The 12,429-nt window shown below is 42.1% G+C and overlaps 1 protein-coding gene and 1 long non-coding RNA gene across 4 annotated transcripts in view; one reads left to right on the top strand and one right to left on the bottom strand.

The window, feature by feature from the left end:
• The window catches only part of LOC117208010, a 48,231-nt gene that overhangs the window by 25,022 nt on the left and 10,780 nt on the right, over nt 1-12,429 (bottom strand). For 2 of the 3 annotated variants that reach the window (XM_033448821.1, XM_033448813.1), the window contains exon 1: nt 12,172-12,375. The exons of the other annotated variant lie outside the window; for it this stretch is intronic. The gene's annotated coding sequence lies outside the window, so the exon portion shown is untranslated. Of the gene's footprint in view, nt 1-12,171; nt 12,376-12,429 lie in introns of those variants that run through there. 3 annotated transcript variants of the gene reach the window in all.
• LOC117208055 lies at nt 6,355-9,358 on the top strand. The gene is made up of 2 exons (XR_004487624.1): nt 6,355-8,200; nt 8,317-9,358. It is a non-coding gene; the product is annotated as an uncharacterized LOC117208055 (long non-coding RNA).

The raw sequence follows: 12,429 nt of genomic DNA, 5'->3' as shown, positions 1-12,429 counted from the left end.
CGTGTTGCGTAACACCTCTTCCTCTTTCCTCCATTTTCTTTTTTTTTTTTTCTTCCGACCATAGACAATCTTCGTGAGAGGCAATTCGCAGTCAATTAATGGACCCCATTGAATGCTAATGTGGCGTTAATAACCAAGAAGGATGTGTCGAAATACCCGGGGATCCGTTCCTATCGCAGTCACGATGTCTGAAGAACGATGTTTAAACGCTCAAGATCGGTTTCGGTATTGAAACCGTGATATAATCCTAGTCACGGGGCATTCGAACACTCTTCGAGGTTATGAAACGTGACTACGTTGAATGATGCGGTCCGCTGGCGTTTTTGTATCGCTTTTAACGGGACTGTGACCAGAGGATCGATTGTAAAGAAAGAACGAAAAATAGCGAGTGAAAACTGGGAAAGAACACGGGGAATAATTACCGTTTTAAAAAGAAGTCGTAATATGAGTCGAAGAATCGGGGGTACGTGAGACTTTTCCGTCAAGGAACAGAAACGAAACGTTCGTTACTTGGAACGCTGTAATTGCTGAAATTAAGTAAACTGTAAATACAACTACGGGAGTTACATTCTCCGGGGATACGAAAATGGCGCGTAGAAGTGTTCGCCGCTCGGTAAGAAAAGAACAAGATCCTTAGCTGATGATAATTAGCCCGGCAACTACTCTCTTTGGCATAAAAGGCTAATCTACGATTAACCTAGCCATTTTTTCTGGTCATAACATAATGCTCGCATTGCAGCTCTGGTAATTGTTCGCCATTTTTTAATTCCCGCTATCTGCAAATTTAGATCTCGCGGTAGCTGCATTTAACCACCGGTTTGCGCGTCTATCCGTAATTTCCACTTTCTAAAAGTTCGCAGCCCGTCTGTCCAATACACAAACGAGCAAATATTATCTCATAAGAATAGGTAGCGCGTTCGTCTTTCCTAGTTCTACCTTCCTTTAGAATCTAAGCTCTGAAATTCCATAAAATTTCAGAGGAATTGCGTTTCAAATATTCCAGATACCTTTCTCAATTCCATATTTCTTTAGAATCTAATCTACAAAATTCCAAATTCCTTTAGAACCTAAACGTCATATAAACGCGCTTCGATCGCACTGGCATTCTAAATACCTTTCTCGCTTCGATCTTCTTTGGAACCTAATCTCTATAATTTCATAAAATTCCTAAGAAACAATCGCGTCTCGATGTCCCGATGTTGATATTCTAAACTCGGACGGCCGTATGTCTCAATAAAACGTTTATTGCAAACAATATGTTGCCGAGAGTCCTCCGATGACCGCTTTTCGCGAGGCTGTCACGCGTGACGACGAGCTTGGTGGGAAAAAATTCTCTCGATGACCTCGATACGGAATGAGCGCGAAGGATGTTCCAGGACGCGTGCACCAGGATCTCGGATGGTTGTATTGATTACAGTATTCCGCGACTCGCTACCGTGGTCGAGACACGAGGCAAAGAATTGAAAAAACGAGAGAAAAGAAAGCAGAGGTAAAGGACGATGGGTGGAAACGAAAGAGAAGAGAAGCTACCGCCGCCGCCGCCGCCGCCGCCGCCGCGGTTCAGGATAATAAATGTGAGATTGGATCTCGCTGGTCATCTCATTGGCTTCGACTCGCTCGAGCGAGCAATGATCGAGATTATTTGAATATCGTCCGGTAAATACTCGCTCGGCCAACTGAAAATGACGACCGTAAACACATAGTTGACGATTATAAGCAAGCAAGTCGGACCTCCTCGGGGATCACGTTGGAAACTACGAAGAAAAGTAGCGCAACTATGTGTTTATTTCTCATGATTTTCTTCTTGTTTTCCCAAGGAAAAGTTTCGAGCAACTTCAACGGGGATTATCTATTCCGGATGGAATCGAAAGTGCGCACGAACAGCGAAATTACCTTGGCGAATGTCGATCGAGATATTCGATCGATGCTGGTATCGCTGCTTGTAACGATGTCTGAAGCGCGACAAGATTTTTGCGTTCCAGATTCGAGCGTGTCTGACCAGTCACGGCCGTGTCTACTGAATTTATCGTCACAGCTTGTGAAACTGAAAATAACAGAGGCGTTCCTCGCTTTCCAAAATTTCTCCCGTCTATAATTAACGATGCATTGTCCAGTTTATACATCTTGTATGTTTTTTTCTTTGATTTTTTGTTGAGCTGGAAGTTGGTTCGAACGAAATTCCGCCACTTGAGACACGATTGTAGCTGGACCGGGAAGGTAACACTTTCCTCGTCGGTGATTTTCATACGCGCGTGCGTAGACCCGGCTGATTGTTAGTTGTTATCGCATTAAACATGACGAGCGAGAGTCTGCGCAACGGGAAATGATACGTTGTTCGTCTACGTGCAACAAAGACAAGAGAAGAATTACGACTCCGCTAAGGCTAGACCGTGGATCGTCTAAACATAGAGACCGTGCGCTAACTGCATTTTTACCATGGTAATATCAACGAGTCAACGATGAATCCGCGTAAACGCTGCCCTCGTCCCGATAAATTATACATTCAAAAATGCCCGGCCGTGCCTGCTTTTAAATATTTTTAGTCCGTTAACCCTGAACTGGACACGCAAATATCCAACCTCAGTGTTACGTTTCGAAGAAAAATGTCGAAAGAAATTCTAAATGGGAAGATTGTGTTCAGTGTTTGCAACGGTCTGTGAGCAGAGATATGGAAGACATCGTGATAAAAGTCTGTAATAGAAGACAACTGGTCGAGGGTGTGTCTCGTTGGCAATACAAATCTAACGTGTGCTATGAATCATAAGCGCAGTAAAAGCGTGCAAATAACCATGTCAATGATCTCACTTACGTGCCGACAAGACGCGTTTAATAATTCGATAGCGTTAAAAATTAGACCGTAATTTATAACTGTAATTTCGCAAATGAGAGAAGTTTAATAGAATCAAGCTCGTTGTTCGAGTGTTTTCTGTAAAATTTCGTGGTAAAAGCTCGGCCCGTAAAGTGTCTGGGCATTGTCTAAGGCTTGATTTACAATTGTGATTTGGCCACGTGAGATCGTGGCTGGCCAAATATTATACAGCGCTCCTTAAGTGGGTTGTTCGCGTTCCAGCCCCAGTCACGCTCAAAAAGCTGAATAACATTTGAATGAATTGTATCCGTAGCGTGACCGGTTGCTGGTTGCCAATTAAGTCGATTTCCAGACACGAACTCTGCCAGAAATTTCAATAGAATGTTCATCCGACTAGTCGATTAATTCTTCGAATTTCGAAAAATTGCTTTCACACGCATGTTTCAATACCCATAGAACACTGTCGATAAAAGAATTACACGAATACATGTAAATACCGATGGAAGGAACTACCGAGCAGAATAAAGCGTATCGATGTCTACTCGAACGATCTGAAACCTCTGACGATCTTGAAAACGATTTTCCATCGTTTTCCTAGAACTGGTAGACTGTAATCCGTTCGCGACGTGAATGATTCGTGTCCTGATGCTAGCCGTTGTATCCACAGGAAATTGAAGTCATTAATGCTCGACCAAGAGACGAGATACGCCCATTGGTAGTCGCTTCTTTCCACACGAACACGCCACTTTCTACCCGAGGGGCCGAAATGCTTTCCACTGGAATCGCCAGGCGGAAGGCGTTACTATTTTTCTTTTTTCTTTTCAAAGATATCGTCGATCAAGGAGGATGGTCCAATAGAGGGATTATCGTTATTAACCCATTAAGATGCGTGAAACTAGTGCTTTCTACCCTGTCGTGTGTCTCCGATCGCGTTTCATGGCAGTTTCTAACGGAAGGCCGTATCTGTTTTCCACAAAAAGATATCGACCACACGGATAATTATTTTTTCCCCGCGGTGAAACGACGAACCGACGCTTCGTTTTACGCCAGGACGATTTGCAAGACAACTTGCAGCTCCGAAAGGGGAAGTGGTCGTTTTACTTTTGTGACGAACCAGCAGTGCGCAACGCGTTCGTCGTTGTCCTCGCGATTCCTCGCCTTAAGAAGGAACTAATAAATACGAGACTCGGCTCCTAAGTGAAATCTTCACGTTCCTCCTGTATATGTGTAACGTTTCATATCTTTTTCGTATCGCGTATCATTCATTAACGTCAATTAAATTCTATTTCAACGACGCGATGTTTTTACCGATGTCGGTGAAGGCGAAGAAAATGGCACTGCTCCTCGTGTTATTTCTATCCAATGGAATCTCCTATTCAGTGTTTGCACAACGTGTTTTCGTTCATTTCTGTGATCGATAATGCAATTTTTCTAGCAATCGATACATACAGCGATTACAAATATTATTTGCGAATACTCTTATTTTCTAACGAACCGTTTTCTACGGGATTCTACATTTTATCTTTATAGGATCAAATGTCTGTAATCATATGAAAGTATTACTAAATTTAATATGCTTTGATCTAATTAATTAGTATGTAAACGCTATAATAAATATTTACAATGTTGTACAAATACTTTCCGTAGCGTCTGTTCAAATATATAATATACTAGATATCTGTATGTATTATCATTAATAATTATTATCGATGCCATTAATTATTATTATCCGGTTATCTCAACCAGTTATGCAATTAGCTGAATAATGACGCGTGTGTATATTTAATGCACACACGCTGTTTTCATAATTATTTTAACTCTTATTAGTTCCTTTTATTGTCCAAATAATTCTCAAACAGGGTATATCGACGCTAAATTCTTTCAATATCCATTGAACATCCTTATGTATATTTTGCGTCGATTTCCAAGAAACCGGTCTGAAATACACGTTTCCCGCTACCAGGTTTAGATACGCACACGCGTGTTCGCCTATCCGCGTCTATTCGCCGATGCTTTCGATTTTATACAAAGCTTGGCAGTCTAGTTGAAACCCTAGAAAAGACGAAAACCATTTCGACGTTGATCCTTATTCGGTTTTCAATACGTAGCATTAAAGGCAACTCATATGGAGGAGATTAAAGGAAAACCCTCAGAGTAAAAAAATGTATAATTTTTAGTAAGAAAAGACGAAGAAAATAACTCAATCCCTAGGCATACAAAATCTTCCATGCAACATTCACTTCTATGATAATTGATTAATACAAAAACTTCAGAGTAAAACATATCAATAAGAAAAAGAACGGAAAAAGTAACTCAATCCTATGCTATTCAAAACCATTGATACCACATTGGCCCCTTGTTGATTGGCTCTTAACAATATGCAGCGATACGTAGCTCGTATTGAAGAGATTAATGCAAAATCTCCTGTCTAGAAAATGTCATTACCATCGAAGGGAAAAATTAAAAAAGAATAGTTGAATCCCCTCGCGTGTCAGTGTTTCCACGACGTTAGTAGAACGGTTCGGCAAGTAAGTGGTGGTTGGCGAGAGACATCGCTCGATCGGACTGAGCCATTGGGCCCGTCGCGTCGTTGCCTGGCAGCTAGTGTCCATTGTGAGGTCGTGTGCCGTTATGAATCTCTAGTTATAAAACGGATCCTTCGTCTGCCGAGGTCCCATCTTTCCCTCTCGCCGTGAAACGCATAACTGTATCCTTTACACGGGCACACGTGCACCACTGTGTCGTCTGGCGAACGGAAGAAGATCGAAAAAGAGAAGAACAAATAAGAACAGTACGAACCTAAAGTGACGTTTGACACTCGGGACCAAGAGAAATCTAATTTACAGCACCTTATAAAACGTTCCCCGGGTTTCGTATCGCTGTTGCACCGTTACGTGCTTCGATTCCTTGCGTTTTGCCGCGGCGAACGTTTGTTCCCGCGGCGACCTGTCCACGGCTCGCGCTTCTTGCGCGATTATACTTGCTTGCATGGAAGAAATCTGAGAGAAGACGTGAGTCGAGAAGTTCGTTGAAAATTTTAAAGAAGTTCTTGACTCTGCGTGACAGAGATCATAGATGGGTATAACGATTAGGTATGATGCTTTTTGATATATTTTCGTTGCTTTTACGCGGGGCGATGTTGATAAATAGGAGGTCACGTTGGTAATTAATTTTCGAGGTTTAAAGTTTCGTTAAAAAACCCGTCCCTTGAAATAAAGAACAGTATCATTGGCTCGTAAGTAAATGCGATATATCTTCTCTTACGTATACTTGAAAAATGGACTGGTCTTAACTGAGAACATTTCATAACTTCCACATTCTAATTTTCTATCAGTTAGAGGCAAATGCATAGAGAAAATCATTGATTTTAACGCCCCCACTGAAAAATATCTGTTCACTTAACATTCGCGAAAACGATTTCTAACTCGTTACGTAATATTGAGATAGAGTGTCGCTGTCGAAGATCATAATAATTTCACGTTACTCGGCTCAATGTCGCTTTATCTATTGCCGCTTTAGCTATTAAATCACGATATTCCTTCAGTGTCATACAAAATCCCAACAACATTTTATCGTTCGTTAGCCTCAGACACTAAAACTCTAATACGTAGCTACTTTCTTGGCTAGTTTCCAAGTCTGACAATAAGACTGAAGAACATCAAATGACTGCATTTGTCGTGGCGTAACGAATCGCGGCGGGTCGTGAGAACGTTTCCCTGGGACAAGGGGAAACGATTTCGCGTACAAAATCGACACTTCCGCCGGCGCGAGTGTGTCTTTGTTCTGGCCAACAGACAAAGGAACGCGAAGTCACGGCTACATCGACTGTGCACAGCTTGGCCAACCTATGCACACTGTGAACGAGGCTTTAGGAACTCCGTGGTTGGAATGCCGAGTCGCCGTGTGTAACGGGCATGGAATGCGCGAGAGGAAGTCGTGCGCGCTCGCAGAAATTCACGTTCGATCGGCTGAAATTCAGGCACGCCAGCCTCATTTCCCATGCAGAACGAGGGCCACGGCATTGCTACACGTGCTCTTAACTACGTGACGTGTTTACATGGACCACTAGGAAACGACATATACGCACCGTGATCGCGTGAAAAGGTAGCCTAGCGTGATTTATAGGTATTTCGTTATAGAGAAGATCCTGCTCTCGGAAGATGCAGTGGAAGAAATAGTTGTCAGAGGAAAGATAACTATCCGAAGCTCGAGCCATCAAAATCTCAGAGTATTTCATACTTTGAATCGCAGGAGAAAAAGTCGTTGGAAGATTGATCGGACATCGATCGATCTCTGACAAAATATGGCAAAGTATAATTTTTCATTACTAAAAAGTGCCGAATTTAAAGCGTAAGCGAATGATAAACGAAACTAATCTGGTTGTCATTGTAGCGTAACAGCTTCTACAATGAATCGTTGGTACAGTAGCAACTAGCTGGCGTGAACGGATCATTACCTCGTTGCCGGTTTCCGATCGTTCGCGGGACGATTTAATGGACCGTTCGCAGACCGTTTGCTCTGTTACAGCAAACCGATCATCGTCCGTTTCTTTCGCCTTGAGAATCCTCTCAAATGCTTCCGGAAGCCGCTGGATAAATAACGTCTCGTAAAAACGGAGAACCTCTACCGTGGTCCATGGCGTCGATCCGCTTACATTTTACATTGATGCAGCAAAAACCAGATACTTTGATTATTCGTTCAACCAGCAACAACGTACACATTTAGGACGCTGCTCTTTCTAACATTCATAGCGATTACACGCTCTATTTTCACGTCTATCGACATTGTTTCGCGTGGAAAAACTGAGAAGGGAAGCTCGAAGAATCGTTTAGAACCGTGACAGGCTCGTTCGATATTTTCTTTCCTCTTGAGCAACGTGACTAGAATTACTTGGATAGAGTAGTATGTATAAGAGACTACTTAATCCATCAACGAAGAAAATGCTTCACCGATGTAGTTAATGAATCACTCGAGCGGACGCACGTCGGTTAAACATCGCAGATCTGCATAGAAGACAATTAAGAGTCGTTAAAATAATTCCGGTTAATTAAATGTTTCCAGTTGACGGACAGACGTCGCGATGGAAAGTCGGTTTTGTTCGCGACTTTCATCTAATTAATCCGACTGTCCCTGTTTCTCGGTGATATATCGCAGTGTGGGTGGAAATACGGAAATAAATGGTTCGCGTATGTTTAATAATGGATCTGAGGCTGCTCTAGCTTGAAACGGTAACGGTGAACGGAATCGAAAATAAGCGTCCCTGGGTGAGAGAAAAAAAATGTAAAGATGTGGCAGGTAATTGGACGCCGGTAATTAACGGATGATAATCACGATAATGATTACGGCGATGACGACGATAATAGTGGTATCGTTGTATTATGCTCGTAGCAGGTAAGTTTACGCGTAAATCGCCGCGTTTCTCACATTTCTTTCAGTCAATCGACTAATTTATGGTTACCGTATCTTCTATATTTTCAACGTTTAGATCATCTGGGAACTTGTTGCAGATACGCCAGTACCTGCTGCTACTAGCAACGGAAGAAGAAAAGAGAATAAGACGACGTGCATGAACAGGAAGAAGAGGAAGAGGAAAAAGAAATGTACCACGTTGGATCAATGAGAGGCGCTTTCACGATAATAAATATCTCACCATTTATCACGTCAACTGATTACGCCCGGAAAAACGTTACCGATTACCATTTTCAATCATCCTCGGACAGATCGATTTACGATTTCAGTCATTTTAGCCGGTCGATCATTCATCGTGTTAACGGCAAGGGACACGAAGTGAGACGTGCCATTCGAATGGCACAGCCGCGTTTAAGAGCCGAGGCGAACGCGTTTTGTCGCGGCAATTAACGAGAAGGAACTTTCTTATTAACTTTCCTCGAAGAACAGCACCATGGTGAAACTTTTACGCGGCCGCCGTGGCAAAGAATAGAGAAAGAAATTGTCGCGTGCCGGCCGGCTTCTCCAATCGTCACGGTCTATATATTTTAATTTTTAGTCTTACTGCTCGGCCAATCTCCCAAGGATGAACGACAGTCGCATTTGTTTGGCGTATCATCGCGTGCGCACGTACCATATTAGTTTCTAACAATTTAATCGGTAATTTCTTGATGTTACGGGAAAGTGATCGGACTCGTCGAATGATACCGTTTCGGATAGTTAAACAAGCCGAGAATTAAACAAGCTGAAATACGCTCGCTAGCGCCAAGATGTCCCTGAACTACTTTCCAACGCGGAATGCGAGGAAACTATCAATTTAAAGAGACACGCTTGAAAAACGGAAATTTATGCAACCGCATCTGATGAGGATGCAAGTGTTTGATAATACAAATGAGTACATTTTAGAAAGTTCGATAAAAATTAAAAATTCCCCTAGATTTAATTACCGACAATTTAACGGCCGTGCGAATGCGTAAAGTTCAAGTACCCCAGAAAACTGATTGTAATCTTGCCTCGGAATCATATACAGAAATTTATCATCGTTACACCCGTTATTTCATATCCGGATTATTATAAATATAATTGATGCGTGTTCATTAACTCGACTCGAGTAATTTACATTCCTAGATCTTGATTGCGTTGTGCGTAGAGCAGTATTTTAATAGAGTGGTTTCTTTCTCTTGGTTTTTTTTTACAAGTGCTTTTAGTGGAACTTGTTTAGTCGCTTTGATTAAAGTTCGTATTTGTCCTATCACCTCCGATCTGAATCAGAGCGCTCGTACTTTTTTCTAAGCGCGATTCCCCAGATATACGTGCGTGTGTGTGCAACCGTTCGTATACCAGAAATTTAATCAATGCGACTGCATGCAATTAAAAGTAAAACGTGTTTTGAACTTGTCTTATCGTTCTCATTAAAATTGGAAGAGCATCGCTGTATTTCTTTACGTTTTGCTTTGGCTAACGTCCGTAGGAATTAACGAGCAACTTATTCTCTCCGATGTGGTAAAAGAATCGTGTTTCTTCAGCCTATCTCCATTAATATTACACTGGTAATATACGGTGCTAACATACGGTGTAGCGGAAGTTCTCATGGAAACAATCCGACGTTTCCAAAATATTCATTACTCGTTTATCTTTTACTTATTAGCATCGAGTATCGTGAAAAGTGTATTCGTACGATCAGCGTGTTGAAACGATTTGTACTTTCAATCTCTAATAACACTCGAAGGAATGTATACCATGAATTTTAATATTCATATTTCAATTTCACTCTGTCGGATAAAGAAGATAGCAATTAGAGATGTGATACGTCTCTCCGCAAATAAGATACTCTCGTTACCACTTTCTACGATCGTTTAATCCGTATGATAGCTATCTTCCGTTCCTGTATCTGTAATTACAAAGGGGACGATTAACATTCATTCATTGGCAACAGTGTAACAGTTTGCAACCCCGACCTGATCTACGTATTAACATATGTTAAATAAATATAGAATAGGACCGATCGGACGAGTTTCTAGTTTCAACCCTTTTCCGGGATTTAAATTCCATTTGCTCTATTTTACAAGCTTCCCTCTTTTATCGATCGTTCTGCTACACGAAAGACGTGGCTTGATGGAAACTGTACGTTTTATGATTAGCTCGGTATAACGTATGTTGGTGGTAGAATCTGTTTATTAGTATCCGAGGGCATTAAATCGCTCCGTACATCGTAAATTGGTACCAAGTTACAAGTTACGTTTAACGAGTGACCGTCAAAGGAGTCCTCCTCGTGGTCCGTGAAACTACAGCTGCACGAGCACGGAGGAGAAAAAGTGGTCGGTGCGTATTTACGTAAATTGGTGCGTATGCCGGCCAATAAAATCATTACGTTGAAACGGAGAATCTATGGGCACGAAATCCAAGCACCGTTATGTATCCAGGATGGACATCGAGCGGCTGATTTACTTAAACCCGGAATGGCAGTCGTTCTCATTATCGGTCACTTTATTCCACGTGGAAAAGGATGTTGAACCGTACACGTGTATCCTGATCATTTCCAGGTTGCTACTCGCTATATCAAAGTTACAGAATCTCATAATGTTGCTAGTGAAACACGAATATCTGTTTCTTTTTTTCCGTCTAGACAATTTGTTTTCGTTAAGATAAGATATCTATTAGGAGGATCGATTCGTACATGAAATGTCCGTGACACGATTCTTTCACCGTGACGTGATTGATTGGTGAACATTGAGAGGTGAATGTTCTCCGCCCTGTGCCGCAAGGAGGAGAACGATCACGTAAGAAACGCCTAATTTATTATGCCTGACTACTCCCGTATCATTAATTTCTCCCTGCCTAAATAATTACTCGAGTTCGCGTTAGTGGTTCGCACGACTTCTGCATGTGCACACCCACGCGGTTATGTAACAGCCGTACCCTGAGTTATTAGGCACCGATCCACGGCTAACAAAGAAAGTAATCGCCACAAAGATACCGCGACAGCGTTAATTGAATCGGAGCCAGGAATTTAGCCGCGTTTAAGGCCTCGCCTCGAGACTCGTAATTCTCTTTCGTCGATTTGCCCAAGTTTCCATTGTCCCACGGACACGTTTCATAATTATTATTCATCGCGAATAGATGGTGAAAGAATAATAGTCCCGATTCCACGGCTTGTTTTTCGAATAGACTTGTTCCGCCGTGCAAGGGTTTTCATTCAGGAGAACAATAGTATTCCAGCATGTTTCATGATTGTGTATGCAACAAAGAGTAGAATATAATAACGTCGGTGTAATCATTCGCGAGAAAACGTGCCGAGTGATTTTGCATTAAGAAAAAAGACGCGGTATTTTATAATTGCCGTAATTGGCACAAAACTAACGATCATCGGTCTTTTTCACGGTGAACATAGACGCGTTCTCGTGCGCTGGTTTATTAGCAGCAGCAGCTCTTCGTCAGGTGTGCGTATGTGTGTAAAGACTAGTTGCCTGATTCGTAGTGGTTTGCGTGTTTCCTTTTTACAGTCGACCGTGTGTGAATGAAATTGCACGACTCGTTAAGGTTTTTTTCACGGTCGAAAATGCATTAGAAGGATCGTCAGAGTCGGAGAGATCCAGAACCGGCGTTTCCTTAAAGGGACGAAGCGAGGAAGTTCAAACGAGATCCTGTCGTCGTCATCTTCGGGAAATGGTCGAAAAATAGAGGACATTAACGTCCTATGTTCGCGTGCATCAAGACATCTTGGATAACATGTCTTATCGCTACTATGTATCAAACATAACAACTAATTTTTAAATCCAAGTTTCTAAGCAAACCTGTCCTCACAGACATTTCACCACGTCCAATTTCCAAAATTTCCACGATGGTCTACCTTTCGATTATCGCACATAATCGGATTCAATAAAAATACAAAATGCAGAATGCAAAGAGGTTACCTGAATTTCCTATGAGTCACACGTGATCCACGTTCAACCTTCCCGATGCATGGTTCGAAGTGCACGTGAAATAAAATTTATTCACGAACTAGCACGCTGCAGATGAAAATTAATTTTCATTGTTGAAATCGAATGCAACTGGCACGACTTTCGTTCACCGGGGTCTCGTGAGGGAAGAGACATTCGTTGACGCGATCCGCTCTTTAAGACGACCGGAGGTTTACTGACACCGGCGCCTCCACCTGTTCGTAATGTAAG

This window comes from Bombus bifarius, unplaced genomic scaffold, assembly GCF_011952205.1.
Source record: "Bombus bifarius isolate JDL3187 unplaced genomic scaffold, Bbif_JDL3187 scf7180000007966, whole genome shotgun sequence".
Classification (NCBI taxonomy): Eukaryota; Metazoa; Arthropoda; class Insecta; order Hymenoptera; family Apidae; genus Bombus; species Bombus bifarius.
This window is presented reverse-complemented; position numbering and strand designations above follow the sequence as displayed.